This window comes from Sarcophilus harrisii, chromosome 2 (assembly GCF_902635505.1).
Source record: "Sarcophilus harrisii chromosome 2, mSarHar1.11, whole genome shotgun sequence".
Classification (NCBI taxonomy): Eukaryota; Metazoa; Chordata; class Mammalia; order Dasyuromorphia; family Dasyuridae; genus Sarcophilus; species Sarcophilus harrisii.
Genome location: NC_045427.1, coordinates 237,762,185 through 237,782,662, shown reverse-complemented (window position 1 = coordinate 237,782,662; position 20,478 = coordinate 237,762,185).

The window sequence follows — 20,478 nt, the reverse complement described above, 5'->3', positions numbered from 1 at the left end:
GGACTCATCCTCCTGACTCCACAATCACTGCTCTATCCATGATGGTGCCTAGCATCTTCTTGCCTTTAATTAATAGAAGTAATATGTCACTATGACACACAAGATAGAATGGTGGCTTTGAAGACCTGAATGCAATTATTTCCTCTGACACAAATGGATTATATTGATAAGAACATTTCTATCTAGAGAGAAGACAGATGCACAGATAACAGATCAATAGATGATAAATCTAGTCTTTATATGTCTATGCCTATAATTCAGGGTTTAAGTAACTGTGATTTTTCTCAGTATAGAAAATATGTGCCAGTGCAGAAATGTTAGCTATCTACGGAGAATAAGGCACATATATGTGTGCAGGTATACACATAAACATATATTGTTTTTGTTATTCGTCCTTCATGCTTAAAGAGAACCAATGATATCACAATGTTGGGATCAAGATACAGTATGTTTGATGTAGCTAATAGATCAATCAAGTTCCAAAGGCTCTACCAGATTGATAACAAATTGTTTGAACATTTAGGATGGAGGTGTCTCTAGATTTGTTCATGTCACTTTTTCTTTATGCTTCTGCAATTTGAATTTTTTCATGGAGCACAGCATCTACTTTGAGGTGCATACCTCCTGAACCACTATCTCTCATGAATTATAATTGATATTAAAATTCTCCAGAGAGACCTTAAGAGTGTCCTTGTGCCACTTCTTTTGTCCTCCATGTGAGTGTTTGCCTTGTGTGAGTTCTTTATAAAATAGTCTTTCAGGTAAACATATGTTTAATAATTTGGGCTATATGGTCAGCCCATCAGAATCACATTTGCTGAAGTAGAGTTTGAATGCTTGGTAGTTCATCGTGAGAAAAGGACCTTACTGACCAGTACCTTATCTTGTCAAGCACATTTGAAAGAATTTTCAGGTAAAATTAGGGAGAAAGATAGCAATAGGTAGGGTAGACATAGGAACTAGACTTTTGATCTCTTTGGTATAAGACTTCTCAGATGAAGACTTGTACCAGTGTAAATTGCCTTAATCCACTGAGAAGTTAAGTGATTTGTCCAGGTCAAACAGGCCAGTGTTTTAAGAGGTAGGACTAGAACTTCAATGATCCCTACTCTAAAGCCAGCTCTTTATCCACTACTTCATAATTGTTGGGGATAATAATTGTTGGGGAATTAGATATGTGTGGATATATATGCAAGTGGGTTATATATGTGTACATGTGTATATGCATATGCATGTACAGTGTATGTATATAGGTATATTTAGTTTTGTATGTGTTATAACACTGACATATTATAAAAATAAGGAGAAAATAAAGCAGGAGAGATATGGGCTCACCTGAAATTAAAAATACATGTATATATTCCAAGCTTCAGAATAATTGTTACAATTTGCTCAACATGGCAGAACCCTTGAAATATGGTTTCATAAGTTAAATCATAGGCTTCATAATTCTGCTAAAATCACTGGTATTGCATAAAATGAATGGTGATACACACATGGCACTTATTTCAAATATCTTTTCTTCATCAAGATACTAACCCTTAAAGAGTCATACTCTGCAAGTGGACATGAGTTCTATGGAATTCAGTGCTAAATTTTGATAACCAGAATATGAGAGAGGCCCTTTTCTCCATTTTGAATGGGCTTGAATCTTTGACTTGCTCTGACTAGTTCAAGAAATAATTATAATGATAAAAACATAATACTTTACCTCCCTGGAACACTTTGCAGTTTTACTACCACCTCCACAAGGTTTCTGAGTAATCAACAGAAGACAATGTGATAATGCAATCTGAACCCTAAACTTTAAGTCAGAAAGATTTGGATTTTAACCCCACCAGCATGAATAGGGTGCAATTCTCATAGCTGAGGGGAATTTCTAAAATGATGAGATCACAGATCCATTCAAGAATTTGAATGCAAAGCACAGCACTGGGCAATGAGATCACAATGACCAACATGAAATAAATTCAAGTCTCCTGGAGAAACTTAAGTCTAGCCAAAAGAGATAAAATGTACATAAAAATCCATACATTTTGATAAAAGTAAATGCATTAAATCAATGCTAGGAAGGACCACCCAGCAGCTGGGGAGAATGTAGTTAATAGTTCCATGGGGGGTCAGGGAACTAAGATGGCAGTCATGAAGCAAGGAAAAAAGATCACAGAGAGAAAATTCTTTTAGGATATGGCGGTGGATCTAGAGGTCTAGAGGATCCTGGGTATCTCTGAAACCCTTTTAAAGGGTCTACAAATTCAAAAATAGTTTTTATTTCTAATATGGTAAATGTCTATAAATATAATCCAGATAAACAAAAACTCTTTAGAGAGATCCTCAATAATTTTTAATAGGATAAAGATACTGAAAACAAAAGTTTGAGAACCACTGGGATATGGTCTCTGCTAAGAGTCATTGTAAAGGATTTGGAGGCTTCATGTAGAAGTTGACATTTAAGCTTGAGCCTTGAAGGAAAGCAAGGATTCCCAGAAGCAGAGGTAAGAAGAAAGTACATTTCTACCCTGTAGAGGGCCTCAGATAATGGGGAAACTCTAGGTGAGGTATAAATCCCTTCAGCCCAGAGGGAACCTGCTGACAATGTCTGGTTCAGTTCCCCATCTCCCTAAGGGCTCTCAGTCTTCTTGAGAAGTCAAAGGAGGGCATGACAACCTGTGTCCTACTTGAAGCAAGGAATACTTACAGTAAGAAGAATCTACATACTAATAGCAGAGTGCTTATAGTTAGCACTTGCACAGTGTGCTGTGGTGATGTGGTGATGTAATGGTTCTACAGTTGGCACATGCTCAGTGTGCTGTAGTGATGAAATCATACTAAGGTATTTGGGGGCTGAGAGGACTTGAAATAAACAGAGTCCATCTTTGACCATCCTCTTGAGTCTCCAGCTTCATCACTCCTCCACTAAGACCAAGAACTCGGATGGTCCCCAGGTTCTCCAGAGAGCTAGTCTGGACATATTTTGGCTCCTCAGTGTGGGGGCTCTAGAAATCATAGTACATTTTGGCACCCCAATTTGGGGGCTCTAGAAAGCACACTACACCTGCCATTGAGGAGAGTTATCAACATGGCACATGTTGCTTGAAAAGAGTGAGAAGGCCAGTTAGGAAGGACCATTTTAAATAGAAGAAATCCAAGACTTAAAAAAGTAAAGCCAAGGTCACCCAAGCTAAGTGACATATCCAAAGCCTGAAAAGCAGTCTGATTCAAATCCCAGCATGCTTTCTGCTACTTCCCATCCCCTTTGGAACAAAAAGATTGAAAGGCTTTCTCTAATTCTGTTCTGGTTTGGGTCTGGTGACCAGTTTCCTCAGACTGAGTTGGCTTCTGGGATTTTACAAATCTGGGGATTTCCAGAAATCCCTGGCTATTTAGCATCATTAATGAATTTGGTTGTCTGAGTTCAGAAATCTTCCAATCAGACCCTGAAGAACTCCATTCTTCCATCCATATCTCACTTGAGGGTATTCACTCACAGGAAAGGGAGATTTGTTCTCTTAAGACTTTTATGGAGCAATTAGTGTTGTGAGGGACTTTCATTGTGCAATTAAGACGAATGTTCTGCCACATTTGTTAATTACCGAAACACCAAAAGACCATAGGAGGCAGAACATTCCATCTTGAAAATAATTGAAGATTCACTTAAGCTGGAGCTTCCGGAACTGGAAAACTGGCAGTGCTAAAAAATAGACTTTGTCTCTGATGTCTAGTCTAAGGAATTATTTTCAATAGGAAATGATTTTTCTTTCGGCTCTGAAAGTTACATATATAAAAAAAGAAAAAGACAAGCCATGGTAAGAGGGCAAGTGTGTGTGTTTTTTCTTAAAGCTTCTTTTTTACAACATGTAGTTCTTAGGTTAGGCTCAAGGGATCGCCACTAATCTCTCTCATGTAGCATCTCTTGACATTTCTAATCCTTTCCAGAAAGAGACAGAATAAAGTTGTTACAATCAGAAAGTGTATATCAAATAAGGAAAAAAAGATCCCTAGTTTAATCTCTGATAAAATGGAAAGCTCATATATGTTGCTTTAAAGTCATTTCTTCACAATTCTAGGGGGTGGATATTGAATGAATTATTCCCATTTTATAAATGAGGAAACATACATGAGTATGTTTAATCTAGCTAATAAGTAGCAGAACCAGGAATGTATCCAAGGTTTCCATATTCCAAGCTCCTACCACCTCTTCCACAACTTCTTCAGGGACCCACAGCAGAGAGATCTCATATCTTGAAGTATTTGCTCCTTGGGACCTTCCTGTTTTACCTGGTGACTGCCAGCCTAGTTCCCTGAACTATGAACCACAATTAAATCAATTCTGCCATTGTTGGGGTTTCTCTAAAAGTCACCATCTTGTGAATATAATTCACCTTTTCTGTAACTTTCCTGATCAAAATGTCCCTCCCTGTCCACCATTCCTTTATGTGTATTATCTCCCCCATTACATTTTACTAGCATATAAGCTCTTCTGGTCAAAATTCATCTTCTTTTTTGTATTTCCACACATAGTGCATAGAACAGTGCTTGGCACATAGTAACAAATGCTTTCTCAAACATTCTTCTTTTACCTTTTTTGGAGAGATTAGAGCATCTTTTTTTTTACAGGCATAAAATATAGTTTAATAAACAATTATGAAAGATCTATGGTTTCTAAAGTATTATCTTTCCCTCATGGGGAATAGGAAATTGAGGTACAACATCAGAGATCTTTGCAGAACTTCCCAAAATACCACATGGAAGAATAGTTTGATTTTTTCCTGGAATTAAAAAAAAAAAGAATAGATTGTTAAAGTTTAAGGAGACTTTGTAAATCCTCTATGTCAAACCAACTAATTTTGCAAATTAATAGCTGACTTCCTCAAGGTCACTTAGGTAATAGCAGAGCTGGGAATTGACTATGTCCCGGTTCAATGATCTTTTTACTACTCTGCCATTTCTTTCCTCTTTTGCCCTTCTTTTCTTTCTTCATCCATTTTTTCTTTCCTGAATTTAAGCCTTGAAGGCATCACACTCTTCCTAGAGTCAGCATATGGCACCATATGCTTCCCCATCAGACTGAATCAGCTCCTGAAATATATGTGGGTCAGCACACCCACAGTGACTGGAGACATAGCTTCTGGACAGATCAAGTATAGATTTAAAACCTCCTTTTTAACAAATCTAGCATGTCAAGTGATAATCTGCAAAGAAAGATGGGGCTGAGAAAAGGCATGCTGTGAGCCAGTGAAAGAAGGGGAAAAATCAAATAAAGATTGGGCAAAGGATAGAAACAGAAATAATGAAAACAAGTTTTCATCAAGCAGATCAACATTATGAGCCAGCTCTCCCTGGACTTAGAGAGGAGGTTTATACACAAGGACTTTGTGGTAAAGGGGCCCCAGAAAGATATACTATACCATAGGCATGGTAGAAACTCAGTATATGCTTTTTAAGCTGAGATTTGAGCATCTCCAAATGGGACAATATCCTTGAATGTCTCAGTATTTATGGTTTATACCAAAACTTTCCTTGACCATATTGGAAAATCAGATCTTCATAACTCCAAACACTAGCAAATGGACAGGCCCATATTTTCCTATAATCACCCAACACTGGACAAATCTCTAATCTCATATAGAAAGAAAAATGCACTCCCTTAACAACAGAATGACAGAACAATTCAAAGAATGCTAAACAATGTTCTATCAATCCTGTAAAGCGAGAATAATAAGAGCAGCTATTTCACAAGGTTTTGTGGGGATAAAATAACATGTAAAATGTTCTGCAAGTTTTAAGGACCTATATAAAAACTATCAATGATGATGATGATGATAATGATACATTTTCTATATCCTCTTAGTATTTTTTTAAATAAAAGCAAATTGATGCTAATTTGTGAATTGATATTGGGATACTGGCAAAAGATACTGAGGAAAATGCACAGGAACAGGAGTTGAGCTGATAGCATTTAAAAGACACCCTAGCTCATGAAGATTACCCTAAAATCCTTAGAGGAAGATATAGCTTTGTTCTGAGAATCCTATATGCCAGTAAGAATGACAATTGGGATAAAAATCCCCAAGGCCTATAGCTAGTTAGCTGCCTTCTGGGGACCTGACTCATCAGTGAAATGAGGGCTGAGCTGAGAATCACCAGAGCTTCTGTTATGCATTCTCTTCTACAGGAAGAATGAAAGAGGAAAATGGAGAAAACTTCCCCATTTCTGCTTGCTTCTGAGTGTCAATGGAACTGAGTGTGAGGAAAACAAAAGGGCAGTGATTGCATATTTCACTGCTAGAAACCATAAGGCAAAGAGTGGTGCTTTCAACAAGAGTTCAATTTCACTCCCACAATTCTCAGACAGGTGATATTGTGGGTTGAATTCTGGACTTGGAATCAAGAAGAGATGACCTCAAATCTTAGCTAAGATTTTTGCAAGCTATGTGGCATTGGGTAAGTCACTTTATCTCTCTCAAGCTCACTCAAGTTCTTTATCTATGATCCAAATATATTCAATCACCAGTCTTCTTGGAGGCAGTTCTTACCTCTGAACTCCACAATAAGGGTGTGTCCTTGAACAAGACTACTGAGACATGAAGTGACCTTCAGATGACTGCAGTCATGTCTATGTCCTGTAATATCATCAAACTAATTTGAGTTTTTTCCCAAGATTTTACTACTAGACATATATTCCAGGTAGGCCATTGGTATAAAAAAAAAAAAAAAGATCACATATACATAAAAATATTTAAAGGAGCACTTTATGGTAGCAAAAAAAAATGAAAACAAAAAATATTCCCATCATTTGAGGAATGACCAAACCTACATACCTCTAATGAAATCCTACTATATGCTAAGAAACAATGAATATGATGAATACAGAGAATCATGGAAATATGTATGTGAACTTATACAAAATGAAGTAAGCAGATCCAAGAAAACAATATGCACAATGAATATCACCCCATAAATGGGCAAAAAAACCTCACAAGACAGAAAAAAAATTTCAAAATTACAAAGAAACAGTTTCATCTTAAACAGGGTATTTGAAAAAATATTTCCACCTACTCCTTTTTTAGGGATGAAGGAGAAAGGAGTTTGTACATGTGGAAATTGCAATATACTGTTAGATTTTTTTCAATATGTTGATTGCTTTTGCTGATTTTTTTTCTTTTTTTCCCTATTTTTTTTCTTTAAGGAAAAAACAATATTACATGGGAAGTTTCTCTGGGAGGGAAGAGGATGTCCAAATAAATATATAAAAAAATATATCAATAAAATTTATACAAAAACTTTCTTGGGATAAGAAAATTCATTTAATTTTTCAGGAAGCCTCAATTAAACTCCTGTTTTATAAATCACCAATAGAAAACTCATATATACACAAACAGAATATGAGGATATATTCATGAACTTCACTTCATTGTCTTCTTTAGATCAGAATCTTATTCTGGTCCTGAGAAAGGAAATCACATATATAACAGAAGCCAAGAAATCAACTCTACCACAAAATGTAGATTCATATGACTTGAGGAGGTCTTAAAAAGGAAAATGGAGCTGCAGAATTCTCACAAATTCACAAATCCAATATAAGCAAACCCCAGATGCCTTTGAATATACCAGTAATAGAAAGATCATATATTGTTGTTGTTGAGTCGTTTTCAGTCTTATCTGACTTCATAATCCATTTTGGAGTTTTCTTGGCAAAGATACTGGAATGGTTTGCTATTTCCTTCTCTAGTTCATTTTTCAGATGAGGAAGCTGAGGCAAGAAAGGTTAAATGACTTGTCCAGGATAAAATAGCTAGTAAGTGTCTGAGGCTGGATTTGAACTCAGGTCTTCCTCATTCCCCACCAGTAGCTCTATCTACTGTACCACCAAGATCATGTATAAGCGAAGAGACTGATAGGATTTGTTTGGTGATAGGGACTATATTCAAAGACACAATTGTTCTCTAGCTCTTTGAGTCTAACCATCCCTCTTCCTTCCTCTGAGAGAAGGAATCTAGTCTATTCTGCCTAAAGGTCTGCCCAAACTCTATCTAGAGAACCTGCCCCACTATCTGCCTACTGCCTATCTCTAACTGGACACCCCATCAGCACCTTAAGCTCAATATACTTAAAAATGATTTTTTTCTCTCACTACACTGCCCTAACTTCTACCTTGCTATTTCTCTAAATGGCACCACTTTCCCAAATACTGGGGATTCCATCCCAGCAAGGATTCTAGGAACTGCATGAGCCTAAGAAGTCACTCAGTGTCTCTGCACATTGATTTCCTATCTTATACAATAAAGGTGTTGGACTTAATTAACCCACAGTCTCTTCCAGTTATAAATCAATTTATCAAATGATCTTGGGAGTCTTAGCATCTTTATCTGTAAAATAGCAGCTAACATTTACATAACATTTTAAAGTTTGCAAAGCACTTTATAAATATTCTGTTTTATCTTCACAGCCATCTCAACAAATAAGTATTATTATTATTATCATCCCCATTTTATGGATGAGGAAACTGAGCTAGATAAAGGATAAGTGATTTGTTCAGAGTCACACAACTGATAAGTATCTGTGTCTAGATTTGAGTTCAAGTCTTCCATTCTCCTGCTAAGGTACTCTCCACAGTGCCATCTGTTTACGATCATTTTGAAGCAAACATCTCACTAATTACCAAGTTGCTATAAAAATATAAATCAGTATCAATAGTAATGTGTTTGTGTACTTATCCTCCTCACCATCATTAAAATGTAAATTCTACAAAAGCAGCACCTGTTATAAAAAAAACTTTGTATTGTTCAATACTAATACACTGTCACATTGTAAGTGTTTAAGTACATGTTTTTTGGGTTTAATTTAATGTTTCATTCAAAAGAAACCAAAAGTAGATGGAAAGGAGTTGTGATATAGACATTTTTCATGCTAGGAATCTAAAAAATTATGATATCCCTGCACTCCCAGGGCAATTATATTTTTACTTTAAAAATACATATTCTTCATTAGAAAATCTTAAAAATTATTCTTTTAAGGGTCTCATGGTAGGAGGAATATTAAACTTGTTTGAACCTTCTATTCTAACTTTGCCACTTTTGTCATTCCTCATTACCTATATTAGACACAGTTATAATTCCCATTATGTAAATTAAGGAACAAGCCAGAAGACAGTATTTTCTCCAGACATTTAAAAGAGATTCATGAAACCATCTTGTGATTGTCATTATCCAATCAACATGTGGCTTTGGACAACCAGTAGACAAAGCTTTATTAAAGAGAGGGAATTAATTCAATGCTGAGATGTTCAGGGGGGAAAAAAATCTGTTTCAAGCTTTAGTGATAATTTTTCTCTGATGATTTCAAGTTTGTATGACTTGTCACCTAATAACAGCAAAAATTCACACCTCTACTGCATAATGGACTACCAACATATTCCACATTACAACACAGATCATTACAGCAGTGAAATCATCTGTCAAATGCCATAATATCTGTCTTATAAGGCTGAACAAATTTGCCAATCTTCTTGCTGAATATGATAATGGAGATGAATTCATTGACAGGATGGCAAATAGTAGAGTTCTACTTAAAGGAGAGAATTCCTTAGTAAACCAAACTACGTGGTTTTAATCAATAATAAATATAGTTTCCATTGATATGTTTTGCAGATCAAAAGCATTTGAGCCTTCTAAAGTCAACTATGCAAGAATTACAATTTTAAAGATGTGGAAACTGAGGTCTAATGCAATTAAGTGACTTAGCAAAATTTACAGAACTGGAATATGCTGGGAATAAAATTTAAAATTAGGCCTGTACATTTTGAATCCAGGACTTAGGCTTATATTATAGTGACATTTAAATAACTGACATTTATATAGTATTTTAAGAATTACAAAACAATTGTTATATATTATATCATAATCTTAGAGAGTTTGAGAGTTGGAATGGATTTCATGGACTATTTAGGGAATTCTAACTAAAATATGTCTGACAAGTAATCATCCAGTCACTTTTTTAGGCTATCAGTTACCATTTTGGATAGTTCTAATTGTTAAGAAGTTTTTCCTCCCCCTTAAGCTGAACATAAATTTATCTCTTTGAAACTTAGACTTGTAATTCATTCTTATTTCTACCCACTGGGACTAGCAAAACAAGTCTTCCTCCATGACAATGTTTCAAATACTTAAAGACAGCTGTCATGTTTCCTCTGAGTCTTTTCCTTTTCTAGTTGAACATGACGAGTTCCTTCAACCAATACTCATATAATATAAATCCTCATTCCCCCATTCTAGACACATTCTAATATATTTCATTTGATTCTCACAAAATCTCTATCAGGCAGTGATAATTCTGGTATTATTATCCCAATTTTACAGATGAGGAAACTGAGGCTCAGATAAAGTGACTTATGCAGAGTCATATAGCTAGTAAATACTGGAGACAAAATCTGACCACATTTCATTTACCACTCCTCACAGGAAATTTCCACTCTGTCTCTGAAATCATCCTATTCCCTGATAGTGGAACTTTCAACTTACCTTGGATAGATCAATTATTACATCTCAATCATGGCAATTTCCAAACCATTTTGCTATTCCTTTCTTCTTTTTAATTCTCTTTTATACATCATCCTTCTTCATTTCAACATAAAGTCCTTGAGTGCAGGGACTGTCTTGCTTGAGCCCTTTGTATTCCCAATGTTTAGAATTATGCCAGCAGCAGTTTTCTTCACCCCTTTCTCTTTCTCTCATTGTCTTTCTCCTGCCTTCCTTCCCCTCCCCCTACCATATTCAAGACTTTAAAAAAATTCTACCATGGGGTCTCTTCATTCCACTTTCATTATATCCATTAGATATCCCAGAATGGAAGGAATGTGTTTTAGCATGGGTATAGATGATATAGTCCTATGGATGCATAGTTCGTTGATGAATGTATCTCTTCGTATCTAGGGAGATTGTCTGAGCCTGGGTCATCTTTATTCTACAAGATGCTAATGTCATGATTTCAGGAAACTACTGTGACTGTTTAAAACACTAAATATAAGCTGAATAATGAGTTGGGAAAATGGATTTTCCTTGCCAACCCTTACATACATTATTTAGTCATGACCTAGGCTTTAATGTTTTCTTCTCTTTTCTCAAAGGCTTAAATTAAAAAAGGAATGCTTGAAACTCAAATAACCCCTGGGTAATTTGGGTAATATCATGTTTTTCTAGTGAAATTTATTTTCCCTTTTCCCATTTTCTTAATTTTTAAATTAATTTTTACCATCTTTCCCAATTAATAAGTACTTATTTTCTCTGTTCTTACTTCTCCCCAATATTGAAAAATTTTAAAGTAAAAACAAAACTCTTAACAAATATTCATAGGTAAGAAAATAAATCCCCATATTAGTCATGTATTAAAATGGATGTCTCATTCTACCTATCGAGTCTATCACTTTCTCAGAAAATGAGTAGCATTTTTCATTATCAGCACCTGAAATCATACTTGGCAATTGTGTTGAGTTTAGTCTTTCAAACTATTCCTTTTTACAATGTTGTTATTTTATAAATTGTTCTCATGGTTCTTATCCCCTCATTCTATTCATATAGATCTTCCCAGGTTTCTCTAAAGGTATCAATTTTTTTCATTTCTTACAACAAAATCATACTCCATTATAGTCATATACTGTAATTTGTCTATTTTTCTATTGCTAGGCAACTCTTATTTTCTACTGTATGAGCCAATATGCAAGTATGTATGCATATATACACAGACATCATATATATGTATGTGTAGAGGGGAGGTTATTTTGCTTTCTTTTCATCTTTTTGGGAGCATAGACCTAGTAATATATCATTGATCAAAGAGCATGCATATTTTAGTAACATCTGGAACATAATACATAATAACAGTCCAGAATGATTGAACTATGGTGTGCATCAATGTACCTGTTTTCCCCCAATCCTATCAACATTTGTCATTTTCACATTTTCTTTAGAGGCACTGATTCTCTTAGTTAATTTAGTGGATTTCCAGGAAAATAATGAGAACAACCAGGAATAAGTCAAAGCAATAAATTCTTATTAAGTGCTTACTATGACCCAGGCACAGACTTGAAGTTTAGTCAGTAGGGAGAAAAAATGAAGTTGGGAGATAGGGAGTCCTTACATAAGACACCTTCCAACTTAATTCTTTACATTCTTTCCCTCTACCTCTAATCTTTCCTGACTTCCCTCACGACCCATTTCAAACTCCAGTCTTTTAAGAGTCCCTTATTTCTCCCCTTTTCCATTCCTTCTGACTTACAGTGTTTTTCTTTAAGATTACTTTCTATCTACAATTGTAATAGAATTGATGTGATGTTTATAATGAATCTGAAGGAAAATGAGGAATAGTATTAAAAACTTTAAAAGTTCACTTATGTCTTGGTGAATTAATGGGTTTCTGTGTCATATATATGTATTTGTTTTCATGATATCTCCCCAAATAGAATATGAACTTTTTGAGAACAAGAAATCTCTTTTACTAATTCCCAGCCCTTAGCACAATGCTTAGTTTAGTAGTAAGCAATTAATAGATGCTTTGTGACTGTTCAGCTCTGCTGATTTTACAGAAGAGGAAGCTGAGGCTCATAAGGTTGAAATAATTTGACAATATTCACACAACAATTAAGAGTCTGAGCCACGCTACAAAATCTGTTGCCCTTCTTCCTACACTGTATTAAAAACAGACTATGGAAGAAAAATGAGAGTTCAAGGTTAATTATCCCCATTATATTTTCTTAGCAAGCTGAAATGATGTTTAGGAAGTACATATTTTTCTTTTATAAATATAAATATGATTCAGAAATGGGCTATCCATAAATTCTAAATAACAGTTGTCCTGATGATAGGATAAATGAATGTGGTACAAAACCACAGATTGTCATTTTGAGACACTTTAGAAGAAAAGGATAGTCTACTATGTATCACTTCAAGGCAACTCTCTGAAACAGATAGTGCAATAAATGAGGCCTCATGTTCCAAGTCTCCATAGGGCTCTTTCCAGAATTAAGTCAAGAGATTAAATGGGAATTTGCTGAATAAAAGGAAATCGATCAAGTTTTCTTGAATGATAAAAGAGAAGAAAAGGGAAAGTCTGAATGCTCTCAGAGGTTCTATTTAATAAGAACACAACAAACTAAAAGATAATCTTACTGCACAACTTCAAACTCATTTTATATTAAATGAACATCTATTAAGCATCTCCTGTATGTACAGCACTGACAGTAACACAAATTGAAGACCTGACACAGTTATCTCTATGCACTAATAGAGAGATGAGGCATAAATATTATGGTCTATAAATGCATTAGAGCTATGTAAAATAAAATCTGTATGAGGTTCAATAGAAAGGACTATTCCCAAGAGTGGGAAAGGGAGAGATCTGGTATAAAGCAGCAGAGTCTTATGTAGTACTTTTAAAATAATTCTAAGGGGGGGTGGGGGGAGGCACTAAGCCAAGATTGTAGAGGGTAAACAAACAAGTCTTTATCTGAGCTCTTCCTGGCATCCCTCAAATCAACACCAGATCAAGCCTCTGAATTGGATTTGGAGTGGCAAAATCCACAAATATTTGGAGCATAACAAATTTCCAGAAGAAGATCTTTTGGAAGAACTTCAGAAAAAGTCTGTTTCAATCGGGCAGAATTAAGGGGAAAACAGCCCAGTTCTGACACAGTTCTGACACCAGGGTGGTATGGTGTCCATGCAAGGGAATCTACCAAGAGGCTCTTAGTCAAAATACAGCAAGCAGTTAGGTATTCTGTCCTGGTTCAGAAGCCAGTGAATTAATAGATTAACTGTGAGACATCCAACACAAATACAAAAGGCAAATAACACAGGACTGTCCACACCTACCCAACACTGGAAGGAAGTCAGCAACATCAGCCCAAGGTAGTGTTAAGCCACTATAGCCTGTAGAGAAAGTTTGGGACAATCTCCCCTTTGTCCTAAGAGCAGACCTCAACTTTTAAAAAATGAGTAAAAAAGTAAAAACAAAAAACAAAAAACTCTGAGATAAATAGTTTTTAGGGAGACACAGAAGAGACCTCAAACCCTGAGGATAATAAAGGCAAATTATCTCCAGATGAAACCCCAAAGGGTGATATGAGAAGGACCCCATTTCACAAGGCTCTCTTGGAAGAATTCAAAAAGGATCTTAAAAGAGAATTAGAAGAAAAATAGGGAAAGGAAATGAGAATTTTGCAAGAGAATTTGGAAAAGGAAACAAATTATCTGAAGAAAACTCCTTAAACCATAGATTTGATGAAATGGAAAAAGCATATAACTCCTTACAAAATAAATTTGAAAAAAAAACTAACTCATTGAAAAAAAGAATTTGTGAAATAGGAAAAAAAATCCTATGAACAAAATACTTCATTTAAAAATTCAATTGACCATATGCAAAAGGAGAGAAAAAAATCTAATTGAAGAAAATAATTCATTAAAAATTGGAATTAAACAAATGGAAGTGAATGACTCAATGGGACATCAAGAATCAGCCAAACAAAACCAAAAAAAAAAAAAAGAAAAAAAGAAAAAAAATAGAAGAAAATGTAAAATACTTCATTGGAAAAACAACTGATCTGGAAAATTGCTCCAGGAGAGACAATCTAAGAATCACTGGACTGTCTAAAAACAATGATGATAAAAAAGAGCATAGACATCATCTTTCAAGAATTCATCAAGGAAAACTGCTCTGATGTCCTAGAACCAGCAGGCAAATAGCCATTGAAAGGATTCACTCACCTCCCCCCCAACCCCAAAAGAGATCCCCAGAATATCATAGTTAAATATCAGAATTATCAGATCAAGGAAGCAATGTTTAATTATTGAGATCTGGTGTACCTATGTTGTGAGTATAATTTGATTTTATTCTGATGATATAAAAAGGAAACTAGAAGTAGAATGGAATTAAAATGGAGTAGAATACATCTCATGGATACACAAAAAAGATCTATCACAATTGAGGGAAAGGAGGGGAATGAGCATTGTGTGAATCTTACTCTCATCAGATTTGGCTAAAAGAGAGAATAGCAGACATGTTTACCTTCACAGACAAACTTGTCTCATCTTATAGGGAAGTAGGAAGGGATGGGAGAAAGGAAAGGGGAAGAGTAATAGAAGAGAAAATAGAAGTAGAAGGGGAAAGATATAAGAAAGGAGAAAGGGCTGTAAAAAGAACAGGCTGTTAGAGGGAGGTGATAGTCACATAACCAAAACACTGGGGAGGTGGGAAAAGGTGAAAGGAAAAAGATTAGTATAAATTGGGGAAAACAAGATAGTGGGAAATACAGAATTAGTCATTATAACGATGAATGTGAATGTAATGAACTCTCCCATAAAACAGAAGTGGAGAGCAGACTGGATTAAAAGCCAGAATCCTACAATATATTGTTTACAAGAAACCCCTTAAAGTAAAGTGATACATACAGAGTAAAAGTAAAAGAGTGGAGCAGAAGGCAAAAATAGATCTAATTAAAAGAGATAAGGTAGGTAACTATATCTTGCTAAAGGATACTATAGATATGAAATAATATCAATACTAAACATATAAGCACCAAATGGTATAGCATCCAATGGTATAGAAAAGTTAAGAGAGCTGCAAGAAGAATTAGACAGCAAAACTATACTAGTGAGGGATCTCAACTTTGCTTTCTCAGAACTAGATTAATCAAGCCACAAAATAAACAAAAAAGAAATTAAGGATGTAAATAGAATTCTAGAAAAGTTAGGTGTGATAAACGTTTGGAGAAAATTGAATGGAGACAGAAAGGAATATACTTTTTTCTCAGCAGTACATGAAACCTATACAAAAACTGACCATGTATTAAGGCATAAAGTCCCCCAATTTTTCAGCTCATGAGGCAATAAAAATTACATGCAATAAAAGGCCAAAGGGAAAATAGACCAAAAATTAATTGAAAACTAAATAATCTAAACATAAAGAATGAATGATTGAAACAATAAATAATAGGCACAATCAATAATTTTATCCAAGAAAATGACAATAAGGAGTCAACATACCAAAATCTATGGGATGCAACCAAAGCAGTTCTTAGGGAAAGTTTTATATCACAAGATGCTTACGTGCATAAAATAGAGAAAGAGATGATCGATGAATTGGGTCTGCAACTAAAAAAAACAAAAAACAAAAAACAAAACAGAATAACAACAAACTAAAAACCATTAATTAAATATCAAATTTGAAATTCTGAAATAAAAGGGAGGTTAATAAAATTGAAAGTAAAAAAAATATTGAATTAATAAACAAAACTGAGTTAGTTTTATGGAGAAAACAATAAAATAGAGACACCTTTAGCTAATTCCATTAGAAAAAGGAAAGAAGAAAATCAAATTGTTAGTATCAAAAATGAAAGAGAATGAAATTTCCACCAATGATGAGATTAGAGAAATAATTAAGAGCCATTTTGCCCAACTATATGCCAATAAATCTGACAATCTAAATGAAATAGATGAATATTTAGAAAAATATAAATGCCCAGATTAGCAGAGGAAGAAATGAATTATTTAAATAATCCCATTTCTCATTGAAGCTTTTTATTTTCAAAATATATGCATGGATAATTTTTCAACATTGGCCCTTGCAAAACCTTTCATTCAAAATTTCCCCCTCTTTTCTGCCATCCCCTCCCCTAGATAACAAGTAATGTAATATAAATTAAATGTGTTAAAGTATATGTTATATCCAATATGTGTACATATTTATATAATTATCATCCTGCACAAGAAAAATCAGATCAAAAAGGAAAAAAATGAGAAAGAAAACAAAATACAAGCATACAACAACAGAAGGAGTACAAATGCTATGTTGTGATCCGCACTCTGTTCCCATAATCCTCTCTCTGGGTGTAGATGGCTCTCTTCATCACAAGATCAATGGAAATGGCCTCAATCATTTCATTGTTACTGTCTCATTCATCAGAATTGATCATCATATAATTGTGTTGTTCCTGTGTATAATGATCTCTTGTTTCTGCTCATTTTCATTTAGCATCAGTTCATGTAAGTCTCTCCAGGTCTTTCTAAAATCATCCTCCTAATTATTTCTTATAGAACAATAATATTCCATAACATCCCCATACCATATTCAGTCATTCTCCAACTGATGGGCATCCACTCTTGTTTCCAGTTGTTGTCACTACAAAAAGCACTGCCACAAACATTTTTTGCACATGTGAGTCCCTTTCTCTTCCTTATGGTCTTTTTTAGGATATAAGCCCAGTAGAAACACTGCTGGATCAAAGGGTATGGATAGTTTGATAATTTTTTGAGCATAGTTTCAAAATGCTGTCTAGAATTTCTTCAACAATATTTTAGTGTCCCAGTTTTCCCACATCCCCTCCAACATTCATCATTATCTTTCCCTTCATTTTAGCTAATCTGAGAGGTATGTAGTGGTATCTCAGTTGTCTTGATTTGAATTTCTCTGATAATGATTTAGAGCATCTTTTCATATGACTAGAAATGGTTTTAATTTCTTTATCTGAACATTGTCTGTTCATATCCTTTGACCATTTATCAGTTGGAAAATGGCTTGAATTCTTATAAATTTGAGTCAATTCTCTATATATTTTAGAAATGAGGCCTTTAGCAATACCCTTAAATATAAAAAATGTTTTCCCAATTTATTGCTTTCTTTTTAATCTTTTTTGAATTAGTTGTTTGTACAAAAACTTTTTAACTTAATATAATCAAAATTAGCTATTTACTGTTCATTAAAGAGTTCCAGTTCTTCTTTGGTCATAAATTTCTTCCTTATCCACAGATCTGAGAGGTAAACTATCTTTTGTTCTTCTAATTTGCTTATATTATCACTCTTCATTTCTAAATCATAAACTCCTTTCAACAATAGTCTCATTAAAAAAAAAAGAAATTGAACAAGCTAAGAAAAAATCTCCAGGGCCAGATGAATTTACATGTGAATTCTACCAAACATTAAAAAAAAAAAAAAAACCAATTAATTTCAATACCATGTAAACCATTTGGAAAAAGTAGGGAAAGGAGTACCTACACCAAAATCTTTTTATGATATAGATATGGCACTTATTCCTAAACTAGGTAGAGTCAAAACAGAGAAAGAAAATTAAAGACCAATTTCCCTAATGAATATTAATGCAAAAATTTTAAATAAAATATCAGCAAAGAGATTACAGCAAGTTATCCCCACGATCATACATCATGACCAAGTAGGATTTATACCAGCAATGCAGAGCTGGTTCAATACTAGGAAAACTATTAGCATAATTGTCTAAATGATTATCTCAATAGATGCAAAAAAGCATTTGACAAAATCTGACACCCATTCCTTTTAAAAACATTAGAAAGTATGGGTATAAATGAAGTTTTTCTTAAAGTGATCAGTACCATATATTTAAAACCATCAGCAAGCATCATATGTAATGAGGATAAACTAAAACCATTCCCAAAAACATTGGGTGTAAAACAAGGTTGCCCACTACCACTATTACTATTCAATATTGTATCAGAAATCTTAATTTTGGCAATAAGAGAAGAAAAAGAAATTAAAAGAATTAGAATAGGGGCAGCTAAATGGTACAAAGATCCACTGTGCCACTTAGCTGCCTCTATTCTAATTCTTTTAATTTTTTTTCTTCTCTTATTGCTAATATTGCCCTGAAATCATGAGGAATTTGAAATCTGAGTTCAAATTTGACCTCAGACACTTAACACTTCCTAGCTATGTGACCATGGGCAAATCACTTAATACCAATTGCCTCAGCAAAAAAAGAAGGAAGAAGAAGAAGAAGAAGACTTAGAGTAGGTAATAAAGAAATAGAAATATCACTTTTTGCAGATGATATAATAGTATATTTAGAGAGTCCTAGAGAATCAACTAAATAACTATTAGAAACAATTCATAACTTTAGCAAAGTTGCAGAATACAAAATCAATTCCTATAAATTATCAGCATTTTTATATATTACCAACAAACTCTAACAGCAAGAAATACAAAGAGAAATTCCATTTAAAATAACTGGCAACACTATAAAATATGTGGGAGTCTATCTGATAAGGCAAAGTCAGGAAGTATATGAACACAATTACAAAATATTTTGCACACAAATAAAGGTAGATCTAAATAATTGGAAAAGTACCAAGTGCTCATGGATAGGCCAAGCTAATGTAATAAAGATGACAATACTAACTAAATTAGTCTATTTATTCAATGCCCTATCAATCAAATTCCCAAGAAATTATTTTATAGAGCTAGAAAAAATAATTCATTCAAATAATTCAATTCAAATAAATCAATTCAATAATTCAAAGTTCATCTCATAAGAAAAAAAATGCCAAGAATTTCAAGGGAATTAATGAAAAAAATACAAATGAAGATAGCCTAACTATACTAAACATAAAACTGTATTATAAAGTAGTGGTCATCAAAACCATTAAGTACTGGCTAAGAAATAGTGTAATTGATCTGTGGAATACATTAGATTCACAAGACATGATAGTCAATGACTATAGTAATATAATGTTTGAGAAACCTCAAAACCCCAGGTTCTTGTATAAGAACTCAATATTTGACAAAAATTGCAAATTATTATGGCAGAATCTAGACTTTGACCTACACCTAATACCCTAAAGCAAGATAAAGTTAAAATGGGTTCTTGACTTAGACATAAAGAATGATATTATAAGCAAATTAGAAAAATAAAGGATAATTTACTTCTCAGATCTGTGGAGAAGGAAGGAATTTGTGGCCAAAAAAGAACATTATTGAATACAAAATGGATAATTTTGATTATATTAAATTTAAAAGTTTTTATATAAATTAAACCAAGGGAGGCTAGATTAGAAGGGTACATTCAAAAGTTCTGATAAAGGTGTCATTTATAAAATATATAGAGAATTGACTCTAAGTTATAAGAATTCAAGGCATTCTCCAATTGATAAATGGTCAAAGGATATAAATAGACAATTTTCAGATGAAGAAATTGAAGCTATTTCTAATTATGTGAAAATGTGCTCTAAATCATTATTGATCAGAGAAATGCAAATTATGACAGTTCTGAAGTACCACTATACACCTCTCAGATTGGTTAAAATGATAGGAAAAGATAATGATGAATGTTGGAGGGGATGCGGGAAAACTGGGACACTAATAAATTATTGGTGGAGCTGTGAACTATTCTGGAAAGCAATTAGGAACTATGCCCAAAGGGCTATCAAACTGTGCACATACCCTTTGATCCAGCAGGATATCTACTGGGCTTGTATCCCAAAGAGATCAAAAAGGAGAAAAAGGGTCCAACATGTGCAAAAATGTTTGCAGCAGCTCTTTTAGTAGTGGCAAAAAACTGGAAACTGAATGTATACCCATCAGTTCAAGAATGGCTGAATAAGTTATAGTATATGAATGTTATGGAATATTATTCTTCCATAAGAAATGATTGGCGGGATGATTTCAGAAAGGTCTGGAGAG